Raw genomic sequence first — 16195 nt, 5'->3', positions numbered from 1 at the left:
GGCAACGTGCCAGGCACTGTTTTAAGTACTTTATACATATTTTCTCAATCCTTAAAACCATAATAACAGTATTACCACCATTTTAGAGTGAAGATACTGAGGAACAGAACAATTAGCTCTAGAGATGCCGATGATCAAATTATGTTTAAAGCGAAAAAAATCTGGGGTGCCTGGGTGGCTCAGTCATTAAGCATCTGCCTCTGGCTCGGGTCATGATCCCAGCATCCTGGGATCAAGCCCCGTGTCAGGCTCCCTGCTTGGCAAGGAGCCTGCTTCTCCCTCTCTAGCTCCCCTGTGCTTCTGTTCACTCTACAAGCTATCTGTTATAAATAAATTTTAAAATCTTTAAAAAAAAAAAAAAAAAAAAAAAAAAAGCTAAAAAATTTGTCTCCCAAGCACCCCCACCCTTAGAAAAGAGGTTTCCTTTTTTTAGAAACCCAACAGTAACTCTCAGTCTGATAGAGCTTTATCGTATTTCCATAATCAAGTAACCATTTTTCAGATATATAAATTCCCATAGTTCTAATAATAAATAAACTAAATTCACATACGGTATGAAAATATCCTATTACACCTACCCATATCCTTTTAGCCTTTATAATTATTTTCTAGATTTTTAACTTTGTTGTTCCTTCTGCATCTTTTGTCTAATTCTCAGGTAAACCCCAAAAGTGAAATTATTTTTTCCGGGGACACCTGGGTGGCTCAGTCGGTTAAGCGTCTGCCTTTGGCTCAGATCATGAACCCAGGGTCCCCAGATCAAGTCCCACATCGGGCTCCTTGCTCAGCAGGGAGCCTGCTTTTCCTGCTTTGTGCTCTCTCTCTGACAAATAAATAAAATCTCTGAAATTACTTTTTCTTTTAACCCATTTTATCAACTGTCTATTTACATGAAACAATGTGCACCCATATTAACAAATGTATACACCTCCATAACCACTTGTATGAACTTGAGTTCCCTTATGTTCCGTTTGCAGTGAATCCCCAAATCTACTTTAGCTAACCACTGAGCTGTCACTATAGATCAAACTTTTGTAGAGGTGAAATAATTTTAAAATACAACCCAGAACTAAAACAGGTGACAAATAATGAATGACATGAATAAAAATATTGGAAAGCGCACCCTGCTCTAACTGAGGAATGGTTGTGAAATCGTTGTATTATCACTGAAATGCAACTCTCACTTCAAACGTAACCATAGTGTTAGTTCACCAATCCCTTAACTCACAAAAGGACCCTGATGGAAAAATAAAATTCACTTACTATATTGGCAGTACTTAACAAAAAGAATGAAGGGACTAACACACCCAAACCACAAAAACAGATGTAGTATGTGTAACATTATTTTATTTCCTTAATTTTACTGAGCACTGCAGTAAAATTGTTAAACCAGCACAACAAAGCCTATACACATAAAAGACAGTGGATGTAAGTGAGCTCTATCTCCCTTTACCTTGGATGGTCCCTGAGGGTTTTTTCATGCTCCAGTAATTCCCAGCTCAGAATAGGTGCTCACAAACAGGTGGACAAAGGTGTCACAACTCTTAGGAATGGGGAGTTCTTAAGCTTAGGATTGGCTTGTGACAGAGAACTCCTTCAAAGTGTTGAAAAAGATGGTCCATCATTCACATTTTTTTTTCATCATTCACATTCTTAAAAGGAGCCCCAAAACAGTGACCCACATATAAATGCAAAGCTCAACTTTGCATTTGTCAGTTACTGTTAAAAACTGAAAGTCATCCCCAGGAAAAACTATTACCTCTAAAGCATATGCAAGACATAAAGACCTTCAGGTGAGAAATTGTCTAACACATTCTGAGCTAACAGACCTTTTGTTCAAATGAAATGTCACTTGGAAGCCCAAGATTTCTAACAACTAAAAAGACTGAAGTAGGTGGTTAAAGGAAGGCTGGTTCTTTCTTTCCTACTCCCTGTATTTACCCCAATCTCGCTGAAAGAAAGAGTCCTAAAAATAGTTCATAATCGTACCTCCAGGAGCCTTTGCCTACCTTTCTTAACATGTTAGCAAAAAATATTTTAAAGCTCCACTATCTCAAAAAGTTTTATGTTCTACATTTCTGCCTCAAAGCACTAAAGAAGTGTTTTGCTAGTTTTCCAAGAGGCATTTGAAGTTACTTGATGTTAAACCAAAAATCTAGGACATATACAGCATGTCCTACAGAACCAGAATGAAAATGTAAGTGCGTATGTGCTGTGGGTGAGCAGTTTATATTATATATCAGATCTGCCAACTTAATCCACCTCAATTTTAAATCCCACAGGGAATTTCCAGACACCTCACCATTAAGGATGCCCTCAAACCCAGGTAATGCCAAACTTCACCCCAATCCTCCAGTCCTGAGTGTTCATTCCCAAAAGACACTGCACCATTTTTTATGGCTTATAAATCAGAAATGGGACTGATTTACTGGCTCCAACACATTAGGACACATTATGTGGTCAGCGCTAGACACTGAACTGTTTACATTAAACTTCAGAAATATCTACTCTATGTAAATCTTGGATTTCCAAATGGAGCAAATTCATTTTTCATAAAACCTATGAAGTTTATTTTTTATCAACAAACACTAGGAAGTATTCTCTACTTATAAGCCTTCAAGCCATGTTCACAACCAAACACCTTACCAATGTATGGTGAAAGCAAGCTCAGCTTCTTTCACGCTAATATAATTGCTGTAATCACAATACTACTTTTGTAAGTAATTTCCTCTTAGATACTGTAGCTGGGGAGAAAAAAAAGTGTTTAACATTCCTTATTTACGCCTTCACATTGGTGCTTTCTGATAACACTTTTTTTTTTTTTTTTAATGAAGAGCTGCCAAAGAAACAAAAGGCTTCAAAGAACTGCGCACTGTTCCCTGGAGCCTTCCATGAGGCCGCTGAGTCCTCATGTTCACTGAGAGTGTAGCTCCAAGAGTAGTGGCTGCAGCAGCTGGGCACTTGCCTTGTTACACACCTGCTACAAAGGCTTCTATAGTTGATTGTACTTCAGAAGAAACTGATACATCTCTCAAATAATCACAAGATAATTCTGGCAGCAACAGCCCACTTGACACCAAGCTGGATGAATATGAGTCTTGGATTTCTGAAGTGAAGACCTCCCTGGAAGTAGAACAGGGAGAGCTGAAAGGTTGAGAGTACTGTTTCAGATACATGTAAGCAGGAAACCCAACCTTAATATATCAACCACTTTTCTAAAAGGACGTTTACTCATTAAAGAATGAGAACCTGAGATATTTTGAAATTATAACCACTACTGTAAAGAAGACTAAAAGCATTTTTTTGTTGTTTTTTAATATATAATTTGAGGACTTAAAACTCAGCTCACAGCTTTAACAATAGATACAATGCTGTCGAAGTCACCTCTGCATTCTAACTCTGAGAGAGATGTTACTTACCACATAGAATGCCTTTGGGCAAAAGAACATTAGAAGAGGAGTCTCAAAGATGACTTTGGCATTATAGATGCGAGGCCTGGAGAAGGTTCGAACTACCAGAAACAGTGACAGGAAGCTACCTAATGGAGATGGTACAAACTTCCAATAAATTGTGAGGACCGTTAAGACCATGTGGATTTTTGCCATACTGGACTGAAAGTAAGTGATGGATAACAACAATAACCTATACTGAGTACTCGGAGGCTGCTTCAATCAACAGTAAGTGGAAAGCCAGTAATGGCAATTAACATCCTTAAAAAGTTACTCTTCAGGTGATGAGGTTAAAAAAAAAGAAACAAACAAAACAAAACCCTGACTAACCCTAGAGGAAGATTATTAAAGGTTATTGCTGAAGAATTATTTTAAAAGAGCAAGAATAGGAGACACATTAAGGGTGGGGGGAAAAAAAACAAAAAACAAACAAAAAAAAAAAAAACAAAAGAAATGAGCCCAACAGGCTAAGTTTCAAGTGTCTAGGTAAAAGCTGACCCATGACATCTCAAGATTCTAAAAATACATCTTAATGAGAAAACAAAAACACAGGATTTTAATACCCATATACTTTTACACGTGGAATTGAAAGATTAAGCTCCCTTTAAAAAATGTGTCTTGACTATTTGATGTGAAGGTTAATTTTTCTTGAATAAGTGTATGTACCTCACACAAGTAAAAATATTTAAATCCCTCTTGGTAATTATGATGCAGTATCATTAAAGAAAACTACTGTAATACAACATGAACAGGAAATATATAGCTGTATTAATCTTAAGCTTTCTGAGCTTTATTGATGTAGTATAGGGAATAACTCTTTAAACAAAAAGACTTAATTATTATTTTGATTACCTTATAGGGCAGATCTCACTGTCACTTCTCCAAGAAGATTATATATAAAACTCATGTGCAATATAATGACTACAGCAAATACAAGTTAAGAAACAGAATACCTTACAAGCCTATACATCTTTCCCAGGTGGCAGTGGTTGCATGTCCCCTAAGCATGTTCATGCTTTTCTAATCATCATTTCCTTGTGCTTTAATAGTTTTATTGTTCTATATGCCCCTAAAACATTGGCTTTACTGGTTCTGAACTAAAAATGGCATCCCTGTTGTTTTTTACCACAACTGACTTTTGTTCAACTTTATAGTGCAGACAGATACGACCAAAGTCCATCAATTTTCACTGCTGTGTAGTATTTTGTGTAGATATACCATTTATTTACCTCATCTGGGTCTATGGGTTATTTCCCACATTACTTATATTATTATTTATGACATAATTTCTATTTTTTATGTACCTAAGAGGCAGTGCTATTCAAACTATGGTCTTCAAACTAGCTGATCCAGAAGTTAAGAACCGAGCAGTACACTACTTTAGGCTGTGGTACAAGATACTAGCTTGCTGAGTGGCAGCTTAGGTAGCACTGGTCTAGGGCTACATATAACTGCTAGGTTTTTAGTGAAAAAACGGTCTTCAACTCTTGCTCATTTTTCCTTTAGGTCTTTTTTGTGCTTTTTACTTGTGGGAGCTCTTCATGAATTCAGGATAGCAAATACCTCATTTGGAGAATTATTTAGGGATCATTTTTTTTACAGTGTCCATGTTGAACATACTAAGACCCCTTCCTACTTTTTGGTTATGCCCAACAGAACACCATGTTGACCAGCTGACCATGTTGAACCTAGATAAGAAGATACAACACTTATTTAGGAGCTCTTTATAAACCGTCATCAGAGGATCCTTGCAGCAAAAAGCAAGAAATAGATGAAAAGAGGCATGTATTCAACATAAACCTAATAATGTCTGCATAAGCAAATAAATCATAGTAGGGAATTCTATCCTAACAGCATGGTAAAGAATTCAACAAATTAGGAAAAAAAAAATCAGCTAAAATATAAAACTGAAAAGCCATTACAAGTTAGTTTTTTATTAAATATAAGAGAACATCTATTTCTTATGGTTCTTACTAATTTATGTTTTAAGATTACAGGTATTCATGTTCACAGTAACACTATCTTAGAGAAACACTGTCCAAGAATTTTCTGTGATAAGTGACATTTTATCTTTGTCCAAAACAACAGCATTAGCCCCAGAGAGCTCCCCAGCACTCACAATGTGGCTCATGCAACTGAGAACTGAATTTTATATTTTATCTAGTTTTAACTTTAAAAATTTAAATAACCACCTGGCTAGTGGCTACTGTACTGAAGAGAGCAGTGCTAGAGGATGCTATTTTCACAAGAAATTTTAGATCAGGTCCACACACATCACAGATTAAAACCACCCCACCTCCAAATAACTTTGTTCAAGGTAACAAAGATCAATTCACAAGTTTACAAAGTTAAACTGTAGGGGCACAGAAAGTAACAAACTCCACAGCAAGTTCAGAAGAGAGATTTAAAATGTGTTTACACAAGATAATGAAGAAAAGGCAAAAAGTTCAGAGAGGAGGCATTTGAAAATAATTGGTTATCTTGGGCCCTTCTTCAAGTCAAGTAGTTACAGGCATTTAAGACCTTATGGTGGCTGAGTATGGCCCAGACAGGCTGAACATCAGTCTAATCCTTGTAACTCAGTTATGCTGCGCAAATATTTTCTATTCATGCCATAACGTTCCTCACATTACTCAGTGGAATAGAGGAAAGGATGGCTAAATCTTCGCTTCAGTTAGCTTGTGACAAATTCCTTAAGCGTGCAAGGATGACCCTGGAATGGAGGTGAAGGACAAAAAAATACTGGTTTCCTAAGCACCTCCCCTGCAACAGCCTCCTTAGGGTTCTCTGAACAATGGCCAGCACAGAATAGCCTATTTACCTAGATTTTATAGTTTACAAGGTACAAATGCCTTATTCACTCCTAACTGGAATTAAGTGTCTCAAAATTTCAGGGGGAGAGGGGAAGTCTCAAAAACACTGAAATAAGACTATGTAAAGGGAGCATAATGGAACACAAAAATTGGTAGCCATTATTAATTCTCCTGGCTCAACTGTCTTTTGTAATAAATGCAAGAACCATTTTATCCCCTTTAAAAACTGATCTATACTGCCTTCCAGTCTTTTTGGCCCTCACAGAAAAGATCCTAAATTTGCCTAAGGAAAAAAAGCCACATTCCCCAAACACTGTTTTATTCATTAATGTATCTTCACATTGTGCTTGTACAGAATACTTTCCTGCTAATTTACACCAGCAGTGAGGAACCATCAAGTACTATCTTATGTATGTCAGGGGATACACATACTTTAAAAATTGTGTTTCAAGGATAGCAGTTTTTTTCAGGTTTTTTTTTTTTCTTTTTGTCAAAGAGCACCAACAACCATTAATGAATGTTCTGTTGAATTTGTTTGCATCACAGAATCTGTAAATTACCCAAACTAAATGGTTAAATAGTTAAAATAATTCCAATTTAGTTACAGTAGATCTTATTAAGGCATATGTAAATATCACCAGGAGACAAAAAGGGAGTATTTAAAATGCTGAGGATTCTCATGAAGTTTCTATTTGAACATGGTCAACTACTGAAAACCACGTAAAATATTTTAGACAAATTTTAAGAGCCCATTCAAACCACTCAATTAACTGAAACCTATTTCTAGATTTAGATATAACTTTTAAAAAGTATGTGGTAATGATTAATTCAATCTGACTTCATTACCAGGTCTGCTAATAAAAGTAGCTGGTTAGAAGAGAATTTAGTTTTCTGGTATGCCTGGGTGGCTCAGTCAAAGCGGCTGCCTTCAGTTCAAGTCATGATCCTAGAGTTCTAGGATCAAATCTTGCATTGGGCTTCTCCCTCTGCCTGCTCTGCCTGCTGTTCCTCTTGCTTGTGTGCATGCGTGCACTCTCTCTGTTAAATAAATAAATAAACTCTGAAAAAAAGAGAATTTAGTTTTCTGGAAAAGACTATTTAAAATTTTTCCATGAGGCTACTTTATTAATTATAAAACAGTGACAGCTAAAGTAACTTGAGAATCTCCCCACGGGAAAAAAACACACCAGCATAAAGCCCTGAAGAACTTTTTTAAAGGCATTAAACTTTAAAGGGAAATCCTACAGCTTAGACCATTTGTACAGAACTAGTGGAGTATTACACTGTTCAGAGAGAGTTCACATAGCTATATGCTTTGCAATGCCAAGTTATTTTCCACAAAAGCCAGTGTGTTAAGCCCTTTTAATGACTTCTGGTTTTCCAAACAGTACTATTGCTCCCCAGGATTTTAATGTCTAGTATAACTGCTATCTAAGGACATTTCTGAAATGCAGAACTTTCTCTTGCCATTTCTACTAATTCTAGTCAAGAACCTTCGGAGTCACATCTTTTCTGAATTTAAAATTTCTCAGATTTTAGAATGGTACTATAGTACACGTGTATACACACATACACACACACACACACACACACACACAAACATTCTCTAGGAGGCCAAGCTAACAACCTCTAATCACAGTATTTCTACAACAAAATTTAGGAATATCGGCACTAAATGGAATAAGATAAAAACAGCACCGGCTCAGCTCAAGGTTTTGCTCCCAAATCAGTTTAGGTTGCTTCTAGAAGGCTATAAAAAAAAATTTTTCAAGTAACTTTTAGACTTCAGAATTATATACATGAAGGATTATGGACCTGTAACTTTATAGCAAAGCTTCAAGTACAGTTTTGTTCAATAGTATACATTGTACCTGGACATAATAAATCAGTTACTCTGGCTGCCAGAAACTGCAGAATAAATATCTTTCTTTAGTATATTCTACCTGTGTTCATCCACCCCCAAAAGGAGTAAACTATGGACTTTCCCAATACTACATTAATTATTTTAAATAAAAACTGCTTTCCTAGATTTGGCAGACTCATTTATTAACCTTGTATCAGTTCACAGATACAAGCTTAAGAGGAAACATCGCTAAAAATATTAATACATTATATTTACATTAAAGAGACTTCAATTAAATGCCTGCCTACTAGATGCCAACTAGACCCCACCCCAGAAAAGTTAAATCTCCAAGCCAATGAGGGTGAAATATTAGATATTTTGGAAACAGAACAGATGACTAACAACAATTAAGAAATAACTGACTTGGTACTGAGATGGCAGTAACAGCGCTTCTCTCTACCATGCATGCAAGCCACCTGGTTAACACGCAGCTTGAATCTGGTTTGGGTAGGGTGGAGATTCTGCATGTTACAGATGATACTATAATCCCAAAACCCACATTACATTAACAAGGGGTGCTTAATACACTCAAAAATGAAAAATCATGGTTACCAGTTTAGGGCTAAAGGAACTGTTCTAGTTATAGCTATGATTTAAAAAATAAGCAGTTTGCTCAAAATCACATAGCTAGGAGAAAGCCAGTATGAGAAATCCTCTAGTCAGGTTTTTGTCAGTAGAACTTTCAAGAAATCCTACTATTTAAACTGTTTATTTCCCCCCCTCTTTAGCTTTGCAAATGTGTTGAGAAGGTCTAATTTAACTTAATGTAATTAGATAGAACATTTTTATTGGATAGAATCTATTTAACATTAGACTACAGAAACACTAAATTGATACCCTAAAGCTTACTGAAAACTTCAATTATTTCCTCCAAGTCTCTGGACAACCTAGAAACAAACCTTAAAACCTAAATGTCAATAGTAAGAAACCTATAATAAATTAAAAAAAAACTATACAAATCTAGCAGCACAAATTAAAAGAACATTTTTCTGTAGTATTATATTTTGCACCAAGTTTTAAGTAGAGTCCAAATTTATCCAAGAAAACCTGTTCAGAAAGTGACATGCTGGGAGACATACATTTATCATCTCTCAGTAAGTCCTCTAAAAACAACCAATTTTTCCCCACAAGCTGAGTATTACATAAAGTCATTTTATGAAACAATTATAAACTCAGGTAATCCCATTATACCTGGGGCAAGATGCTCAAACTATTAAAACAAGAAGATTCACCTCTTATATCTCACGCTGTGGGGACACATAGCTTCAGTGAGTGGTATGAAGAACAGAATCTTTTGCTCTATTTAAATATGTCTCTTTTCCAATTAAGCCCAAATACTTAAAAATTCACGAAGTTTAACAGTTGAATGATAGAACAAACCACTGCCTACACTTTAAATTAAAAACAAAGAATACAAAATCTCTCCAACTTATATTAAAACCTGGATTTCCTAAAACTTGGGCTTGTGGTAAATACTTAAGTATAGTAATACTTGTTACATACTCAAAATAAATTAAGTGATCCAATCACTGGTAAACAATGCATACAAAATTGAATCAGTATACCCTATAATTGTCAAGCCTTTATTTTTAGAACTTTTAAAAAAGATCTTTAAAAGTTACTTCACTTTAGGAGATAAGAACACTTTCAAGTTTTGAAAAAAACTGAGCAACAAGAATTCTCCTTTACTTCAATCTTACAAGACCCCTAGCTTAGATGTGAAAATACTTACATGGACAAGTTAGGAGATGGAACCCCCCTATCATCAGCTAGGTTCCCAAGGTGGCTCAGCGTTGAAGTCGAACTGCTCTCTATACAGCACTTCTCCTAGGCCCTCTGGGTAGTTGTATACTTGGTCAGAAAGTTCGCCCTAAAGAATGAAATAGAAGCAGTAGTAAATAGTCCTAATTTAAAAAGAAAAAGGTTGTGGGGTGCCTGGGTGGCTCAGTGGGTTAAAGCCTCTGCCTTTGGCTCAGGTCACGACCCGCATCAGGCTCTCTGCTTGGCGGGGAGCCTGCTTCCTCCAATCTCTCTCTCTGCCTACTTGTGATTTCTGTCTGTCAAATAAATAAATAAAAATCTTAAAAAAAAAAAAAAAAAAAGAAAAGAAAAAGGTTGTGCTTCAGCAGATTAAATTGACTTAAAAATTAACTGTAGGAATAAGTTTGTTTTAGAAGAGCGTTTCACTAATCACATTGCACAAATGATGTTTTCAAAGGGTTTACCAAAGCACTCTTCCCTGTAGTAAAAATTTCCAAACTGCTACAGTACAAAATTCACAAAGCTTGATGTCATGATCCACTTCCCAACTTGGTATATCTACCTACTCAGTTTCCAGACTTCATCTAATTTCATTGTCACTTTTATTTATCCTCTAAAAACCCAAATTTCTAAGGGACCTAAAATTGAAAATTTCCAAGTACCCTTATTAACTTGATGTACAATGTTCTGGCATGATCCATAATTTGGATCTACTCAGAACATTTCTTACTCTCCAAATTCCAAATTTTTTTAAAGTGTAAAATCTTACTACATACCAAAAAGATCTATGACTTAGCTGGATACATCATGTATGTGAAATAACACTTGATACCTGCTTCGTACATTAGACAAGTAACTTGAAGTATACACCTCTCTTCCTTATACCTTAACCTACCTAGACTTAAGTCTACAATCACTAGAACATACGAATGTTTAAAGTGCTTAGCATGTTACAAAATGCTAAGTTTTAGCAATGGTTATTACCTATTACAGTTTCCTTAGATGGACTTTCTCACCTCTAAACTGCTATAGTCTGTACTTCTAATCATAATCAGGTGGTTGCTACTTTAAAGCAATATATCCTGACAGTATTTGCTAGAAAGGGTGGTAAGGAGGAAACCAGAAAATTAAACTAGAAATTAGCATGTTAAGGATCAGAGAAATTTCAGAAGTACTCTAGACATCTCTAAAACATCTCAAAAAAATAAATATTTTAAAAATAAAAAAAATAAAGCATCTCTCATCTCCACCAGGATAGTTGCATCCTGTGGTTCTTTCGGCCTACTAAGAGAATCTGCTCACACACATAGATGAATCAAGAACCCATATCAACATGTAACAGGGATTAGATTAGATTCCAAATAATATATTCCCAACAAAATAAAGATTTTTGATTCTTCGCACACCAAGATAATTTTAAAAATAAATTAAAAGCCGACACATGCTGGAGACAGAGACAGAGTTTATTCTCAAGTATCCTAAGGAATAGGATAAGTATCCTGGGTAAGACACTCTCATCTCCATCCCTCCCCCAAGTATCCACACAGCTATTTTGCTTAATGCAATCCAAGAGCAGTGATGTATGATGTTAAGGATATTAAACTTCAGACATTCAAAAATGTTCTTCAGCATGATCTCTAAAACATTCCCATCTAACAAAAAGAAGGAAATGAAGGCCCTAAAATATGAAAGACACATTTTAGTAAAAAAAAAAAAAAAGGGGGTACACAGGGTAAGAGGGCCATTTACATAGAGAATAAATAGAGTATTTGTATAATTAAACCAAAAAGAAATTAAATGAAAATGTGGAGAAAAGGAGGTATAGGAAAAGATAATTATTCTCATTTAGAATGGAACGTGTAATCAGTTGTATGATGAACAAGACTACAATCTAGTTCTTTAACTGAAGAAAATGTCTCTTGTTACTTCTGGATAAGCAAGCACAGGGAGAACTAGTCTTAACTAGTCAGCAGGTTACTAATCCCCTCTAACACACACAAAACCCAAAACCCTCCCAACACCTTTATAGTAATTATCCCAAAGCCTAGTGGCCCCAAATTATCAGTATTTCTCTGAATGACACATAGCAATTGCCTTTACCAATGACTTTTAAAGGTATTCTTTCCAACTCCTCCCCCAAACTCCAGTCTAATTATGAGAAAAATATTGGACAAGCCAAACAGGGGGGCATTCTACTGGATATCTGGCCAACACTTCTCTAGGCTGTCAAGGACAGGACAAACAAGGTTAAGAAACAGTCATACAGATCAGAGAGAACTGGGGAAGACATGACAACTGAACATAATGTGGTACCATGGGTTATCCTGGAACAGAAAAAGAACATTAAAAACTGATGAAATTCAAATAAAATCTGCAGTTAACAGTAATTCGTCAAAGTCTTCTTTAGTTTTCACAGATGTACCACAGTAAGATGCTAATTAATAATGTGAACTCAGTGAGAGAAGTACACAGCTCTGTACTACCTGTGCAACTTTTCTATAAATCTAAAATTACTCCAAAATAGTTTATTTTATAAGATCAGGCAAAGTATTCACATAATGGACTACCACTGAGAAATAAAAGTAACAACCTACTGATTTATGTACCATGGATGAATATAAAAAAACCTACTGAGGGGCGCCTGAGTGGATCAGTGGATTAAAGTCTCTGCCTTAGGCTCAGGTCATGATCTCAGGGTCCTGGGATTGAGCCCTGCATCAGGCTCTTTCCTCAGCAGAGAGCCTGCTTCCCCCTCTCTCTGCCTGCCTCTCTGCCTACTTGTGATCTCTGTCAAAAAAAAAATAAAACCTTAAAAAAAAAATCTGCTGAGTTAAAGCCTTTTACACAAAATAATGCTTAACAGTTTAATTCCATTTACATGGAAGTTCTAGAGCAGACAAAACTAATCTATGGTTTAAAAAAATCAGAATCCTGGTTGCCTCTGGAAAGGACGGTGTGTGACATTTGAAGGCACAAAAGTTTCTGGGGTGAGGGCAAAGTTCGATTATCTTGACAGGTTTGGAGCACACAACTCTATTTTTTTTGGTCAAAACTCATAAAATGAGGGACGCCTGGGTGGCTCAGTGGGTTAAGCCGCTGCCTTCGGCTCAGGTCATGATCCCAGCGTCCTGGGATCGAGTCCCACATCGGGCTCCTTGCTCAGCAGGGAGCCTGCTTCTCCCTCTGCCTCTGCCTGCCACTCTATCTGCTTGTGCTCACTCTCGCGCTCTCTCTCTCTCTCTGACAAATAAATAAATAAAATCTTTAAAAAAAAAAAACAAACTCATAAAATGATAGACTTAAATCTGTGCATTTTACGGTTACATGAATTTTATCCGAAGCTTTTTTTAAAGGAATAAACTGTATTAAACTATGATATGTGCTTATGAACTGAAGTTAGAGGGGTGGCGTATTCTGGCATCTCCAACTTTGAAATACACGGAAAAATGAGATGAGTTGATGAAAAGGACAGCAGGATGGCAAATAAAATGCTGTTAAATGCATCTAGGAGAAGGTACAATTCTTCTGCCTTCTCTCTATGTCCGGAAGAAAACATAAATTAAACCTGAGTGGCAAAAAAAGAAGACATTGATTACTTGATTACTGCACCTACTGTCTCATATTTAATCATTAGGAGCCTATCTTTCCTACTAAATGTAAACTCCTCAGGGCTTGTCTTCCATGACCAGCACCTACACTCTCACATTTGTAAAAGAAATTAAAGATTAGGGCCCGCCCGACAATCACTGGCTATATTTCTGCCAGGTTCGTTCCATCAACTCCTCCCCATCATAGAGCACTTCTCTCTCTCCCTTAAGAGTCCTCAGGTTCCCACCCAAGCTGGGGCTTAAAGGTGGAAACACCACGGAACAGAAAACATCTTAAACAGATCCCAGGTGCCACTAAGAAACCCAGGTAATCTGAACATCATGGGTGTAAACGGTGTACCCGACCTCAGGTTTCCGAGCCAGCAGTGTAGCCCAAGAAACATACACGCTCAAGAAATATTTTGGGCCAGAGTTAAAACACGTCACCATCATTCCGGCTGGCAGTCAAAATAGTACTTGATAAGCCACCCAAGCCTACCGTTCTCCTTCTCACTGCCGGGGAATCGTGGCGCGGACGGGAAAACGAAGCCATGGTGACTAATCCTCAGGCTCCAAGAGGTGACTGAGGTGAGTGAAGGCGACTTGGCCCAATCAGGAGCGCCGCAGTGGGCGGAGCAGCAGCCGCGAGGCTTCCAGAAGGGGCCAAAGGCCTCTCCCTCGCTACCTGACACCGGGGCTTCCCTGCCTCCGGCCCCGAGTGGCGTCAACTTTCCTCCACCAGAGGGGGGCCGCACTCCCCGCACCCCCAAGAACCCGTTCTCCTCCGGCAGCTGTCATAGGAGGCCGCCGCCAGACCCGCCCCACTCCATTCATAAGGCCCCAACCGTAGCAGCCCTTCGCGCCGCCTGCGGGGATACCGGAGGCGACCGCGCGACCGGGCTCCGGGCCGGGGTTGCTAGACCAGGGCCCCTCAGGACTGCGGCCCGGCCCCCTCCCCGGAAACAGCAATGCACCACGGGAGAGGGGTGGGGGCCGCACGCCGCCAGGAGACGACGCCGACCCCCGGCGGAGACCCCCGCGAGCGCGCCCACACGCACACGCCCCCTCGCTTAAACCGCGGCGGCTCCAACTCGGTCGAGCGGCAGGCGGCCGCCTGAGGTCCCCTAAGCGCGCCCGCCACCCCAGCCCGCCGCGCCGCCGCCGCGGAGGGACCGACCGCCACACACACCGCCGTCCGCCATGTTCGAGGCAGCTGGCCGCGGGGCGCTGCGGGGCCGCCGGCCGGGCGGCGGGGCCCAGCCGGCAGGTACCCGGCAGCTTTCCGCGGCCGGCCCCGCGCCCCGGCGCCCCTCAGGTCGGTACTCACGTGAGATAACGGCCCAAAGAGTCGGGTAAAGCGTCTTCTCTTTTTCGGCGGAATTTTTAAAGAGGGATGTGGTTACCTTGAGCAGAAATACCCAAGGCGGCCTGGGCCATAGGCTGCGGGGAGGACGTGGGGGAAAAAGCGCGGCACCGACACCAGCTGTGCAGCAGTGGCGGCGGCGGCCGAAGGGAGAAATAGAACAACGCGGGTAAAAGAATGGCGAGGACTGGGTGGGGAGAGAATTCGGCCTCGTCACACTGCAGAGCCGAAGAACGAGAAAGGATGAGAAGAGGCAGAGAAGGAGAGGAAAAAAAAAAAAAAAGAAACACCGCAGCCGAGCTAAAAGCCGGAGTGTGGGAAGGCGGCGCCGGCGACGCCAGTATTTATAGTAAGGGGGCGGGGTCTGATGACGTCACAGCCGGCCCGGCGGCCGCGCGAGCTGGGCGGAGCCGGACTGCGGCCCTGGGCAAAGGGAGGGAGCGGAAGAGAAAAGCGTGAGACTAGGACCGGGCTGAGGGGGGTCGAAAGGGGGCGGGGCAGGACGGGCGACCCCGGGTGCAGGTGCCGACCGCCTGGTGGCTTCCCGCCCTGTCGCGGGCAGCGGTTTTTTTGCCCGCGGAGCTCCTGGCGCGCGGATGGGGGCGGTCGAGGGAAAAGAACGCGCCTGGGTCGGAGCGCAGCGTCGCCCCGCGCCTCCACCCCTTAGGCGCCTACGCTCGCGCTTGTCGCTGGCCCCCGCGCACTGGGAGTTGGACCCGGTTCTCTGGCGGCCACGACGCGGGGTGTTGTCCCGGGCCACGGGCGGCTGCACGCGTGCACTGCCTGAAGAGGCTGTAAGGGAGGCCTGTGAAGGCCTTCGTCCGAACTCCCCCCTCGAAAGCACTACGCTATTTGAGGGTTCCCCAGGCTATGCCTGGGGACTGGCCTCCCAGGGTGAGGTTTCAGCACCGCTCTCCTTAATGGCTGGGATGGGTGGGCCCTGTGCTGGTGAAGTTACAGAGCCTTGTGCTCGCGTGAAAATGTCCCCAGTGCTTGTATGTTACAATATGGTGCTTTAGTTTTTTTAAGGAGTGTGGCCTCTGTGTCCTCATTTAAAGGGTTGGTACAGTCACACCCAGTCCTTATTAATGAAGGACCCGTGTTGGAGAGAGCATTACTGATGTTGGAAACGCACAATATTTTAATCCTCCACCTCGTTTTCGCATTTTAATTTTACTACTTAATAACAGATTTTTTTTTTAACTGGGGACCTGGTACGACCTACATAACTTTTATTCTCATCTTTCAAGAATGCCTTCAGATTAGCCATCAGGAACTTTGAGTCCTCTCATGCTAAATCCTTGGGACTCAGAGTCAGT

The 16195-nt window shown here is 40.2% G+C and overlaps 1 protein-coding gene across 3 annotated transcripts in view; it reads right to left on the bottom strand.

Annotated features, from left to right (window-relative positions):
• LOC111146602 (antizyme inhibitor 1) overlaps positions 1-15198 on the bottom strand; it is a 32004-nt gene extending 16806 nt beyond the window's left edge. The window contains exons 1-3 of one of the 3 annotated variants that reach the window (XM_022502226.1): positions 14841-15198; positions 9898-10035; positions 2978-3123 (exon numbers count right to left, since the gene is read on the bottom strand). The gene's annotated coding sequence lies outside the window, so the exon portion shown is untranslated. The remainder of the gene's footprint in view (positions 1-2977; positions 3124-9897; positions 10036-14840) is intronic. The other 2 variants (XM_022502225.1, XM_022502227.1) reach the window with 2 other exon arrangements.
• Between the last annotated feature and the right edge of the window lie 997 nt (positions 15199-16195).

Source organism: Enhydra lutris, unplaced genomic scaffold (genome assembly GCF_002288905.1).
Source record: "Enhydra lutris kenyoni isolate GAN:26980312 unplaced genomic scaffold, ASM228890v2 scaffoldscaffold14, whole genome shotgun sequence".
Classification (NCBI taxonomy): Eukaryota; Metazoa; Chordata; class Mammalia; order Carnivora; family Mustelidae; genus Enhydra; species Enhydra lutris.
The sequence above is the reverse complement of the archived record's forward strand: the minus strand, read 5'-3'. Positions and strand labels throughout refer to the sequence as shown.